Here is a 14,705-nt window from a genome sequence, read left to right on the forward strand (position 1 = left end):
GTTACCCACATAATACACAGATTCTGGGTTCGATGAACATTCTTCGAACAAATGTCCTTCCCCACAATAAACACAGGATACATTTTCAAGTTCATTCAGTGGCTGTGCTGCAAAACTATTACACCCATTAGTAGTAAGATTTTTTAACATTGAGGATATTGATGATACTTGAGATGCGAGTGAAGTAAGAGTGTCTTCTTCATGTATTCCAACTACTCATCTTTCTGACGCTACTCGATTGGTTGTCCATTGATAATTGTTACTGGCAATCCTCTCAATGATTTTAAAAGCCTTATTATAATACCTAGAAAGGAGAGCACCATTAGCGGAAGCGTCCACTACCATCCTCGTGTGAGCATTAAGACCATTACAAAATGTCTCAAGTTGTATGCAACATGGGATTCCGTGATGAGGGCACTTCTATAATAATTCTTTATACCTTTCCCATGCCTCATACAATGACTCATCATACATTTGTTGGAAAGCAATGATCTCGTTCCTCAACTTAGCATTCTTGCTAGGCGGGAAATACTTAATAAGGAATTTTTCTGCTAACTTTTGCCATGTTGAAATTGAGTTTGGTGGTAATGAGTTCAACCAAACTCAAGCTCTGTCCCTTAGTGAATATGGGGACAACTTTAATCGTAATGCATCTTCGAGTACTCTGGCCAACTTAAAAGAATTGCTCACCTCCATAAACAGTCTTAAGTGTAGGTGAGGATCTTCGGTAGGCATTCCACTGAATTGGCCCACTGTCTGAAACATATGGAACATGACTGGCTTCAACTCGAACTATTGTGCCTCAATTTCGGGTCTCTTAATACCCAGATTAATATCATGAAATACTAGCATGGCATACTATCTCAAAGCTCTATCCCTATCATCAGCAATAAGGATAGGATTTTGAGCAAGGTTTGCTTCGTTTCCTTGATTCAGATTTTCGAAGTTCATCTCTTCAGTCCTTCTCTGACTTGCTTGTCTTCTTCACTGTCGAAAAGTTCATTCAATCTCAGAGTCTACAGGGAGTAAATCGATGATTCGATCAATACTCATAAACACCTGAAATAATCATAGAAAAATTAACTAAGTTAAAATTTGAACAAAAAAAAACCAAAATGCAAACTAACAACTTCACAAATAATGACTTTTTTAAAACACAGTCCTCGACAACGGTGCCAAAAACTTGGAACGACGGAAATGTGCAAGTGTACACAATCACAACAAGTAATAAAGTGACAAGTAAATGTCGAGTTATCGTACCCACAGAGACTGTGAAAAAATTATTTATAAATGCTATTTAAAACACTTTGGTGAAGAAAAATATTTTGTTTGAAGAGGGTGATTAAAAAATAAGATTTTAAACTAAGTGAACTAAATAAATAAATCTTAAATGCATGATTTCAAAATACGGTTTTAATCAAGATGAAATAATTGTGTTAGATTAATTACATTTCTTAACTTAGAATCATTAAACTCATGTTTATATTGTTACGAATAAGTTCACTAAACCCGGTAATTTGCTAACTTATGAACATACTCACCTACCAAAATCCATTTATCTCTTGACTATATCCTTATGACAATACAATTGATTAAACAAATCTTAATAGGCAAATATGTTATTGTACATACATACATATTAAATCAAAATAATCTCTTGTACATATCCCTATGTCAATTCAAACAATTAAATCGATTTAATAAGCACATAAAATACTATGTGAGGTAACAAAGTATCCTTACCTTGAAACAGTTTAATCACAATAATCTTGCAAGTTATGCAAGGCAAATGTATCGTCAGATATCGTTGCTAATCTAACGCTCAGCTACCTTAGATGATTAAACATGCACTGATTAAGTATTGTGTCCATTAATTACAATTTCAATCCGTTTAAATAATTAATTCATTAGTTACCTAACAATTGTAATGCAAGAATAACTTAGTCATGATTTTACTTAATCAAGCATCTTACCGAGGCCTATAACAATGTAACCACAATTTTAATAATTTTAAAAAACGAAACACAATCAACCTAACACGAATTAAATTCAAGCTAAATTGATTAAATTAACCACTTCAACAACAAAAATTAAAAAGATAGGGAACAAGAATCAAATCCGGTGTTTTTTCGAGGCCTATAACAAAAATTGATGCTCCAAATACCTGATGAATGCCCCTTTCCCAAGAGGAGGAATCGAAAAGAGAGCAAGGGAATTTTGTAATGGAAAAGAAGAGAGAAAGTGGAGAAAAGAGAGGAAAGATGTGAATGCTTGAGGTGTGTTTCTAAAATGACCGGCCTAAGGGGGGTTTTATAGTTGAGGAGGGCTGCTAAAAATAGCTAAAATTATCAGCCAAAGAGATCTCCCTTGGCTGGCCACACATGTGGCAAGGTTGGTAGTTTCAACTTTGCTAATTTAGGCTTAGGGCAAATCTATAAAACCACCAATTGTAGTGGGGTTTGAATGCAACCTGAACAAGTCTTCAAGGGCCTCTTTGCAAGCTTAAATAATTAGCTAATAATCTTATTTGGGTCAGCGCTTGGGATGGTTTTTGTGCTGTCCATTTCTTGGTCGGTTCGGTTCACTTGGTTTAGTTCAACTGGACCACTTTTTCATAATTAATTAATAATAATTTATTAACCCAAATTAAATTGGATATAAATTAAAATTAATTATATTATGAATTAATACATATAATTTTGGACCGTCTTAGGCTGAAATTTAGTTCGCCTCGATACTTCAAATTGCTTCTCAGTTTTGTGCTTCTAACAGTGTCTGCCGAGCCACTTTTCGCCATTTGTGCAAATCTATCGAAAATAACCAAAATTCATCAAAATTAATTATAAAATTAACTAAAATTAAACATGTTCATATTTTAAGTGCACTTTAATTATTTTGTAAAAATTAATTATTTTTGACAAGAATTTTATCGAAATTGTATGATTTTAAGTTAAAAAGGGTATGTAAAAATGTGTAAATTTCGTGTTTAAATTGATACGACTAGGATCTTCAAATTGATAAAGTAAAAGGATGGAATTGTTAGCTTTTAAAGTATGAGGGCTAACTCTTAAATTCGATAGAAGTACATGGAATAATAACATATTTTATCCATATTTTAAAAAGAATCATAAATATTTTATATATTAATTTATAAATGGTAATGCTAGATAAAAATAAGGTATACATAAGTATATAAAAGGCAAGTGTTCACACATACCATACATGCATTTACGCCATGACAATGTCTAGTAATTAATGGTAATAAAGTATATAAAAAATTATTTGCTCAAAAGAAAAATTATTTTGGAAAATTTTAAAATGGCAAAAGGAAGATTATAATACATAAACAAGATGGAGCATTTATATATTACCAAGTTAGAGTATTTGGTATTTAAGTAGTGTAAATTGTTAACTAAGAATTATAATAATGTGATGTATTTTTTCTTATAAATTTGGTAAATAATTTAATGTCATAACAAAAATATAGAAAAATGATAAGTATGCCAACTAGACTAAGTATAGCAACTTTCTTTGCTATATGAATAGCCAGACCATGTAAAGTGTGAGCCAACCGTTGGCTGAAAAGAGATGTCACTATCATTTATCTTCTGCTAATGTTGCACCAATAAGAAGCTCGGATCTCCAATTAAATTAAATCCCCAACGCTAACATTCATCAACTTGGCATACTTGCAATTATCAAGATGGAAGCATTGGGTTGATTTATAGATCCATGTTGACGTAGTATATGTTGGTCGAATTTTTTATTATAAGTTACCACTATATTTGCAGCTATACAATTGGTTTCAGTGTTGGGTCCAATTAGAAATATCGGGCGTATTGGAATCATTCCATCTAGAGATAAGTTAAAATCAATCCAAACAACCCAAGCTAGAGTTTTAATCGAGCGAAGTTGAGCTTGAATATTGTCAAGCTCGAGCTTGAGCTCAACTTTCTATTTTTGATCTCGATACTCGGCTCAAGCTCAATCGAGCATCTACTTTTAAGCTTGAGCTTCACTTTTGATATCATTGAGCTACTTGAGCTCGAGTTCGATTACACTCGTTTACCAATTTTTTTCCTCAAGCTCAAGCTCAACTCAATAATTAAGCTTAGGGTTAATAATATATATTAAGGTTAATATTATAATTTATTTATATAAAAATATGAAAAGCTCGATAAAGCTTGTGAGCCATTTAGTATTACCAAACTCAAATTTGGCTCGATTGATAGTTCAAGTTGCTCAAGCTCAACCTCGACTTGATAATTACCAAATAGAGTTCAATTTTTTTAGTCAAAATAGAAATGCTTGTGAATACCAGTGTCTCATTTACACCCCTAACTCAAGCAAAGGTACAAGTGTGAAACAATTGATCCAAAAATTTAGTATGTAATTTGCAAATCAAAGAAGTGCCTACAATTGACATATCTCTCTTTCGAAGCTCAACTTCAATGGAAAAAAGTTGATTGCATAGTTTCCAAAGAAATAAAATTATCTTGAATAGAAATTTGATTCTCCATAAGGATTCCCAATTGAAACTATAGGAAGTGATTGTTAGGCTATGAATTTTGTGTCCAAATAAGCTCATAAGAACTCTTGTTAGAGAAAGATCTATCAAAATGGTATTTCTCTACAAATCTATCCACCGTTATTAAAATCGAAAAATGCGATAAGTTAATCCAATTGACCAATTATTCTTGAATTTTTTCATATAAGAGATGATCTTCAGACCTGGTAACATGGATGTATAAGATAAACAATCCTCCTCTTTGCTTGTTCGATGATAGGTATTATTTGAAACACAGAGGACTTTGGTTCCATTGCCACCGTATCACCATGCCAAATCTGAATATCCAGGCCTAATTTGCATGTCTCCCTCCCTTAAAGTATTCCTTTTCAATTTTTGTAGAGATAAAAGCTTCCTAGCATATTCATATTCCACCCACAAAGACACAAGCTAAAACATGATATGAGAACGGAAATCCAAATTTCTAAATCACCTGATCAAACTTTTTTCCTACTAATTCTAGTATAAAAAAGCTAAGATATCCATGTCATGCTCTTGACAATACTCCTTAATAAATCAATCAAAATGGGGGTTTTCATACCCCTTAACAATTTCAATCAAATACTTTAAAGGTAATAATAAAATAAAAGGGAAAGTAGTACTAATTGGCCTTAGTATTGCAAAAAATCAAACCTATACACTACATTACTAGCGACAAACTTTACATATTCACTCATAGAGGCACCCTCACTGCATTCAATATACAGTAGGATTTCAACAATGGCTTCAAATTCATTTTTAGCTGACATTAAAGGATTTTTCCTTTCCTAATTTTAAAACCTTTCCCTTTGAACTTTTCCTGGCCTAACCCATTTGATCACTGATATAGAAGAAGAATAAGTTTTCTTAAGCAAGGTGTAACCTCCTCTCTAAGACATTAAGTTTAAAATTTTTGTTAACTATCACTACAGAGTAGCTCGATTTTAGAGAAGAGTCTTTTTTCTTTGCATTAGAAATCTCCAGCTAGGTGAAGTTTTGGTTATTCTTTAAAAGGCCTTATGCTTCAAGGAAGAGACCAAATAGGCCATTTAGGTTCACTCTAGCATTCAAGCCTTTTGGTCTATTATCATTCTCCAAGGCTAAGTTGTTATTTGTACTACTTTTTGAAAGTGTAGAAGTAAAATCTTTAAGCACGAAAATTTGGAAAGGATTATTGATTAGGTAGGATATTTGTAATAAAGGTAAATATATCTAATTTTTTTGACAAAAATAATAGTTAGGTGATTTCTTGACAATAAAGTGTATGTTTGGACATAGGAAGAACACCAAACTTTCCAACCTGATCTAAACATGATGCAAGGTTAATAGAAGTAGATGTGACATAATAAAGGTTGAAATCAGTGAACAAAAAAGGTATTATGGATCTGTTGGTGTGTGGGGATAAAATAAGCTTATGAGAAATTAATAGAGGCTACATGGCATGAATCAATGTCACTTTCTTTTAGGTTATATTTATTTGATCTAGTGCATTAAGTGTAGTGTTTTTGTCTATGTACAATTGTACTTTTTTCGAATAGATTGGTTATTAAAATTATTCATGAGTGACATTAATATCTTTTACATATTTTCCTCAATATTTTTTGCTTGCAAATCAAAATTGAAGCAAATATTTGCTCATTGGTTGTCTAATTTTTAACTAATACTAAAGGTACTACATGGTTGGATTGTAATACGAAAAGACAACTTATATTAGTAAACAAACTTAAACATGTTCTTAGTCTAATAAAAAATGAGAAAACCAATTGAAAAACTAATATGTCGCCTATCAAGTCCAATTGGGGAGATAATTTGTCTTGGGCATCGGAGTGGATGAGTCGTAGAAGATAAAGATATAGATGTGACTGACTTGATTGACAGCACATTGATAAGAACTAAGTAGAATAAATACTAAATTCATTCATGGATTTATTCACTTGTGATGTTCATAGTATGGCATACCTTAATCTTGAGTGGATGATGGACTATGTATGCGTGAAACAATGCAAAACAATAGATAAAGCATACAAAATAATAGTTCTCAAAACTAACACATCGTATAGCAACACAAAATTTAACAGTTTATTTGAGCATGCTTGTGAATGTCAATGCAATTCATGTTTAACAAAAAAGTTCCTACCTATACTCTGCTACACATCATAGTAAGATTTCTCCGAAAGTTATCCATCCCTACACACTGCATTGTGGATAAACCACCAGTAATTGCAAACGAACTGCCAGTAAAAATAAAAGGTAAGCCACAATAGTTTTCAGATAAAAAAGATTGCAAATAAATTGCCAATAAGTTATGGATGAACCAACAGTGTTTGCAGATTTAAAACTATCAGTACTTCATCCTTTCAAATTGCCCTAATCCCCATGCTATGCAACATGGCATGCTAATAATAGTGTAGTATAAAAATAGTAGCCATGCTTATCATGCAACCAGTTTAACAATAACAGTAGGGATGTTGAACATGCAATCAACAATATAACAGCAATAGCAACAGTAACAGTTCATTGAGTATATAGTGATAGTAGGCATGTATCGTAGCTCATTTCATTCATATAACAATAGCAATTTAGTCAATCAAATCATATATTCCAAAATATACATAATATCAGGGGCTCAATCGAGTGCACAAAATATCTATAAAAAATTCGGGGATCATACAAGGACTAAACTGAACATATTGTAATTTTCTGGAAAAAAATTGTAAAATAGAGGTTACATGGCCACGTGGAAGAGGTTACACGGTCGAGTATCCAGGCCGTGTAACAGCCTGATGTCGTATGGAAAATGATAAAATACCTTACAGTAAGGACATGGTCATGTGGCAGGCCATGTGGTTCACTTATTACCCTACTAATTACAGGTGCACATGGTCATGTGCTCCACCCATGTGGTCCACATGCCCATGTGGGAGACCATGTGGCCCTAAAACTACACATAACCACTACCAATACACTTGAAAAAGGCACACAACTGTCACCTCGAGTCTTACCGACAACCTTTACGATCAATTCTGATCCAATTCACCTAGATTTGACCCTTCAATAGAAAATACACACGAATTAACAAATTATATCAAGATTTTGACAAGATAAAAAAATATTGTTTAATCGAGCTAAAAAATTAACGTGGGATAATGATATTATGGATATACGAGATCTAATTGTTGAAATGAAGTGTACTTACCGAATTTTGAAAAAGATAATAGATGCTATTTGACGATAATCTAACCTTCATTAGAAAACATTTGAATGGAGAATGATTCAATACGGGAAAGAAAAATAATTAATAGCACAAAGAAGGAAATATGGTGCAAGAAAGAGAGAAAAGAAGAGAAAAAGATGGTGGAAAGCTAATTTTATTGGAATTTTGAGAAGGGGCAAGATGTAAAATCTAGTTATGAAATAATTGGTTAAATAACTAGGGTTTCTAAACCCTATGGTGGCACAAAAAATTTACCCAATGGCTTGCTTGATTTACAAAAATAATAGAGGAAGGAGTGGCTCAAACTTGGGTCACTAGGACCATTAAGCCTAAAGTTCATTAATTGACCCTGAGTCAACACATTCATATATATGCACTACTTTAGTAACTGAAAATAGTTTATCAGTTGAGTTAATTGAATATGTCGTGAAAGTAATGAACTCGTTAGGTCAAAGTGTCATAGTTGATTTGGTTTGCAAATAGTGTTCACTAAAAATTCAGGGCTAGGACTTTCTTGTTGATCTGATGTTACTGCCATTTGATGAATTTGACGTTATCTTGGGAATGGATTGGTTGAGTATTCATGATGATGTAGTGAATTGCCAACAAAAAAAAATTGATTTAAAATTTCAGAATGGTGAACTGATGTCTGTTGAATCTATTAAGTCTGACTATGTTTCAAGTATAATTTCAGCTATTTTTGAGCTAAAATTGATTTGAAAAGGCTGTGATGCATTTTTAGCTTATATCCTGGACTCCAGAGTATCTGAATTGAAAGTTGATTAGGTATTGATAGTTTTTGAGTTTACAAATGTTTTTTCTAAGGAATTTCGAGTTTTCTGCCAAAATGAGAGGTTGAGTTTGCTATTGAATTAATGTCAGGGACCGCTTCGATCTCGATTTCTCCATACAGAGTGGCTTCAATCGAAATAAAAGAATTAAAAGCTTAGTTGTAAGAATTAATTGACAGGTTTTATTCGACCGAGTATATCACATTGGGGTGCACCTGTTTTGTTTGTGAAAAATAAAGACAGGTCAATGAGATTGTGTATAGACTATTGGTAATTGAATAAAGTCACAATAAACAAAATAAATATTCATTGCCTCATATTGATGATTTATTCGATCAACTGAAAGGTGCCATAATGTTTTCGTAGATTGATCTCAAATTTGGTTACTATCAGTTGTGAGTGAAAGATGTCGTTGTACCAAAAATAGCATTTAGAACCCGTTACGGAAACTACAAGTTTCTAGTCATACCTTTTGAATTCATGAATGCCCTGACAACATTTATGAATTTCATGAATCAAGTTTTTCAGCCTCACCTCGATAGGTTCATTGTTGTTTTTATTGATGACATTCTGATTTACTCTGAAAAAGAATTTGAGCATGCCTAGCATTTGAGAATCATATTACAGACCTTACGTGAAAAAAATTGTATGAAAAGTTTAGTAAATGTGAGTTTTGGCTCAAAGAAGTCAGATTTCTCGGTCATATAATTTTAGCTGAAGGGATATGTGTTGATCCGAGCAAGATTTCTGCTATTTTGAATTATAAGCCTCCGCAAAATGTTTCTAAGTTAGATAGTTTCCTGGGATTCTCTTGATACTATTGATGATTTGTTAAAAATTTCTTGATAATGGCTTTACCTATAACGAAACTGTTACAAAAAAGATGTTAGCTTTGTGTGGTATGATAAATGTCAACAAATTTTTCATCTATTGAAGAGTATATTGACAGAGGCACCAGTGTTAACACAGCCTAAATCCCGGAAAGAATTTTTTGTTTACAGTGATGCTTCCTTGAACAGTTTGGGATAAGTTTTGATGTTGGAAGGCAAGGTTATTACGTATGCTTCTAAACAGGTTAAAACTCATAAGAAGAATTACCTGACACACGACCTTGAGTTAGCTGCAATTGTATTTGAATTGAAAATTTTGCATTAGTATCTATATGACGAGAAATTTCATGTTTATATCGACCACAAAAGTCTGAAATAATTGATCACTCAAAAAAAGTTAAATCTACATCAACAGAGGTGACTTGAGTTACTAAAAGACTATGATCTGGTGATAGACTATCATTTGGGTAAAGAAAACGTTATTGTTGATACTTGGAGTTGGAAATCCCTTTTTGCTCTCTGATCGATGAATGCTCAGCTTAAGTTTGAGCGTGATGGTTCTATTTTAACAGAGTTGAAGGCTAAGCCTTTGTTTTTACAGAAAATTTGAGAATTGCAGTTTGATGATCCCAATTTATTAGGTAAATGGGAAATGGTTGAAATGGTCAAATAGTCGATTATAGTATTAGTTCAGACAACAATTTATTTTTTCATAATAGATTGTGTGTACCTAATGATACACAGTTGAAACAAAACATTTTAAATGAATATCAAAACTATGTTTATTCGTTACACCCGAGAAGCACAAAAATGTATTGTGATTTGAACCAAATGCATTGGTGGCCGGGAATGAAATGCGAGATTTCTGAGTTTGTATCTAAATGCCTTGTGTGTTAATAGGTAAAAGTCAAGCATCAAGTTCCATCTGGGTTGTTGCAGCCTATTATGATTCTCGAGTGGAAATAGGAGCATGTTACTATGGACTTCGTATCAGGGTTACCATTCACATCGAAAAAGAAAGATGAAATCTAGGTTATAGTTGATGAATTAACGAAGTCTACGTATTTTATACGAGTACGTACATATTACTCACTTGATAAATTGGCAGAATTGTATATTTTTGAAATAGTTAGATTACATGGTGTTCTGCTATCAATTATTTTGGATTGCGACTCAAGATTTACCTCTAGGTTTTGGGGTAAGTTACATGAAGCTCTGGGTACCAAGTTAAAATTTGGCACAGCTTTTCATCTGCAAATGGATAGTTAGTCAGAGTGGGTAATTCAGGTACTCGAAAATATGGTTCGATGTTATATTCTTAAATTTGAGGATAGTTGGGAAAATTTTTTTCTGTTACTTGAATTTTCTTATAACAACTCTTACCAGTCAAGTATAAAAACAACACCATGTGAAGCTTTCTTTGGGTAGAAATGCAGAACTCCATTGTATTGGACTGAGTTAAGTGATAGAAAGATTTCTAGTACAGATTTGATCCGCGAGACTGAAGATAAAGTCAAGATTATTCAATATTGTTTGAAAGTTGCTTCTGTAACACCCTATACCCGGGTTGGTCGCCAAGCCCGAATATCAGGATGCCACACCACTGTCTCATGTCATACTCACAGTAAATTGTAATATTATTAAGAAATCATCCTCTTTATTAATGAACTTATAATTTTTTTAGTCAAACATATATCAATCATCATTAAAACACGCCAAACATACTTTAAATAAACTTATATTAATAATCAAACATGCATTAGGACCAGTTAGCAAAATTTCCAAGATAATCATGTAGGTATCGATACTGTAACAAAGGTATTGATAATTCTCTCAAGTGGTATCAATACTGCTTGGAAAATCGGTACCAAAACTTCTTACTATTTCTTTCTTAAAAACCCAAACCTCAAAAACTATCGGTACCTCTACCCAAGTATCGATATTTCTACCTGGGTATCGATACTCGTGATAGGGTATCGATACCAAAGTATGATTCTGACTGCCTACACATTTCAAATCATAGAAGTATCAAATTTGCAACACGAATATCGATACCTTTGCTTCAAACTAGAAAAATACAACATACATAAGCATATAAGTCATTCCAACATGTACCAAATTATCATGCTATCATATCATCATCAAATAAATGTCAAAATGACTATCATACTAGTCTCAAACATCTAAAGTAAGTTCGAGCTATAATCAACTTAATACGAAATGAATCTTATAAGCATATAGTCTATGGAAACATCCAAAACATCATTACAAATATCAGTGAAATTCTACCATATTGCCTTATCCCCAAAACATAAACAAATAAAAATAACACTTACGAAATAACGGAAAAGGACTTGCTTGGATCAACTTTCGAAAACCACATTACTCACATAGGCACACAACTAATCTGCAATGGTTAAAAAGGAATAGGTGAGCTTAACAAACTCAGTGAATGCCTAGAATAACTACCATGCAAACAATTCATCAAGCATCAACAAAATAACCATATAGCACAACCTCAACAGTTCCAACGCTAGTGTCATAGTATACCTACTCGTGCATTATTTTCTAGTTCTTCTACATGGTAAACATATTCAATTTTAAGCATATATCCTATTACACATATAATCACCTAACACTCAAGCATATATCACAATACTCGTATAAAAACATAACATTTAAGCATATATCACAGTACTCATATAATCATATAACATTTAAGCATAAATCAGAATACTCAAAAACATGTTTATAGATAAATTGCATAATGGTCACATGACATATAGACACATATCATACTGCAAATATATTCATAATTTAAGATAATTTGACATTTGAGCTATGAAACATAAAAGTGAGCTCTATTATTACTCATCGGATACACGGATCTCCAACACACCACATAGACTTCTAGAGTCAAACATGTCCTAAAAGTGAAGTATAAAGCTAACACTCTCCTTGTTTCCCCTCACATGTCCCGTTGAATGGAGCTTAGTTCACATTTCCTTATTCCTCCCACATGTCCTAGGGTTTAAATGCCCAAAATCATTGTGCATATAGGTGAGTACTTACAATCCTATGCCATGCCAACTATATCCAATGATTTCAAGATCGCAAGGCTAAAATGTCCAAAATCAAACACATATCACTTACCGATTATCCGTGCACTATCACTGCATATTTGCATAGGAAAACATTTTCATTAACACTTAACATATACATAACATGTACACATTTTCACTTTCACAACGGTTATCATAACCACATATCACTTGTTATAGCATCTAATTTCAATTCACATATTCACAAACACATAAGCATATTGTTCACAAGATAACATAGGTATGAGAAAGCTTACACTTGGAATTTGGAGTAGGGGTTTAGGGTACTACTAAATTCCCAAATAATGTATTGAACCATCTCCACAAGCAATTACCCTAAACACTCATCAATTACACTTTCGTCGAAATGCCAAAAGCTCAAACTAGCTTTTCCTTGCCTTTATCTCCACTCATAGAAGGTCCTAATGAATCCGAAGCTTCAACACAAAAATTTACACAACAATACATTCAAAAATCAGCTAAGGGCTCACTACAAGCAATTAAAAACATAAGCCTAAACTAAGTTCTCATGTAACTAAAACCTTTAACACGGAAAAATTTAAATTCGAATATGTCGGTCTACACTTAATCTTTTTGCCCAAAACCAATTCTGTTCATCTTATAATTCACCTATGACTAATTCTCAACCTTTAAACCTCACAAAACTACTCAATTCATGGTATCGACTTTTTCGAACTGTTTATGGCAATTTTAACGAAAATTCATTAAAACATTAGAAATATTTAAAAAAACTTCAAAAAAATTCAGAAACCTCTTAATCATGTCAAAAAAAGTTGAAAAACACTTTGAAACAACATTTTTACCTAAAATCACGAAAGTCACCGTTAACGACTCTATTTTTGGCTTTTAATCAAAAGATGCGATTTAATGACTAATAATTCGATTTAAAAGACTAAATAACATTTAAAACTAATTATAAGTTGAATCGTTACCTTAGATGATGAAAATAAAAGCGTTTGATTGAAAACCTGAAAAACCAAAAAGCTTGACAACAGAGAAAACTATAGTGATTTTGGGGTGTTTTTCTTGATATTTAATGGAGGTTTATGACTAGGAGGTTGATAGAAAACAATGGAATAGAGTTTATGAATCAAAATCGATTAGGAGAGGCTTTTTCAAATAATGAACAACAACACACAATATGGGGAAAGAGACTAACGTGAAATTTATAGGTGGGGATGATATTAGGGTGATTTTTAAAATTTGGTTTCATTGCTTCTTAAAAACTCACAATTTTGACTCTTTTACAAATCAGTCCAATTTTCAAAATTAAATGTCTTTAAAACTCCTTTTTAAAAAATTGACTTAATTTTCTAAAAACCAATCAAAAAATTATCGATAAAGAATGTTGCAAAATTCTAAACACTCTAATGCTAAAATCCCTAAAATACCCCTAAAACTCCTAGGTCCTATTTTTGGGTGTTACAGCTTCAGACTGTTAGAAATAGTACTCTGATTTAAAAAGAAAACATATTGAATTTCAAGTCGATGAAAAAGTATTCCTAAAAGTGTCACCCAGGAAGAAAGTTCTTCGTTTCGACTGAAAAGGAAAACTCAGTCCCAGGTTTATTGGTCCGTACGAAGTTATTGAAAGAATAGGCCCTGTAGAATAATGTTTGGATTTACTAACAAAACTTGAAAAGATTCACAATGTTTTCCATGTCTCGATGTTGAGATGGTACAGATCAAATTATTCTCATGTGATTTCTTTTGTTGAAATAGAGTTACAACTCGATATGATCAACAATGAAGAATTAGATAGAATTTTGGCTTGAAAGATTAAAGAACTTTGGAACAAACAAATATCTTTAGTGAAAGTTTTATGGAAACATCATGGTGTTGAGGAAGCCACTTGAGTACCCGAGGCAGCTATGAAATTACAATGTCTGAACCTTTTCTCTGGTAAGATTTTCGAGGACGAAAATTCGTTTAGGGGAAGAGTTGTAATAGCCCGTTTCCAATGGTATCAAAAATAGTGGTTTCAAGACCACGATTTCGACTAGTCAGTTAGTAATTTTTCTATTTAATATTTATATAGTTATTACATTGTCATATTAAAATTTGGTTAGAAAATTTTAACATTTAGATAGTTAATTGAGTAAAAAGAACTAAATTGTAAAAGTCACAAAAGTTAATTTCTATTAAGTTAAATGCGTTAATTGGGAATAATATCAAAATTTGAGGATTTGGTAGGTAAATATA

General features: G+C 32.4%; 1 non-coding gene across 1 annotated transcript; it reads left to right on the forward strand.

Annotated features, from left to right (window-relative positions):
* Positions 1–400: 400 nt before the first annotated feature.
* On the forward strand, positions 401–507 carry LOC128036297 (small nucleolar RNA R71). The gene has a single exon (XR_008193095.1). It is a non-coding gene; the product is annotated as a small nucleolar RNA R71 (small nucleolar RNA).
* Positions 508–14,705: the final 14,198 nt, after the last annotated feature.

The sequence above is a fragment of the Gossypium raimondii genome, chromosome 13 (assembly GCF_025698545.1).
Source record: "Gossypium raimondii isolate GPD5lz chromosome 13, ASM2569854v1, whole genome shotgun sequence".
Lineage (NCBI taxonomy): Eukaryota > Viridiplantae > Streptophyta > Magnoliopsida > Malvales > Malvaceae > Gossypium > Gossypium raimondii.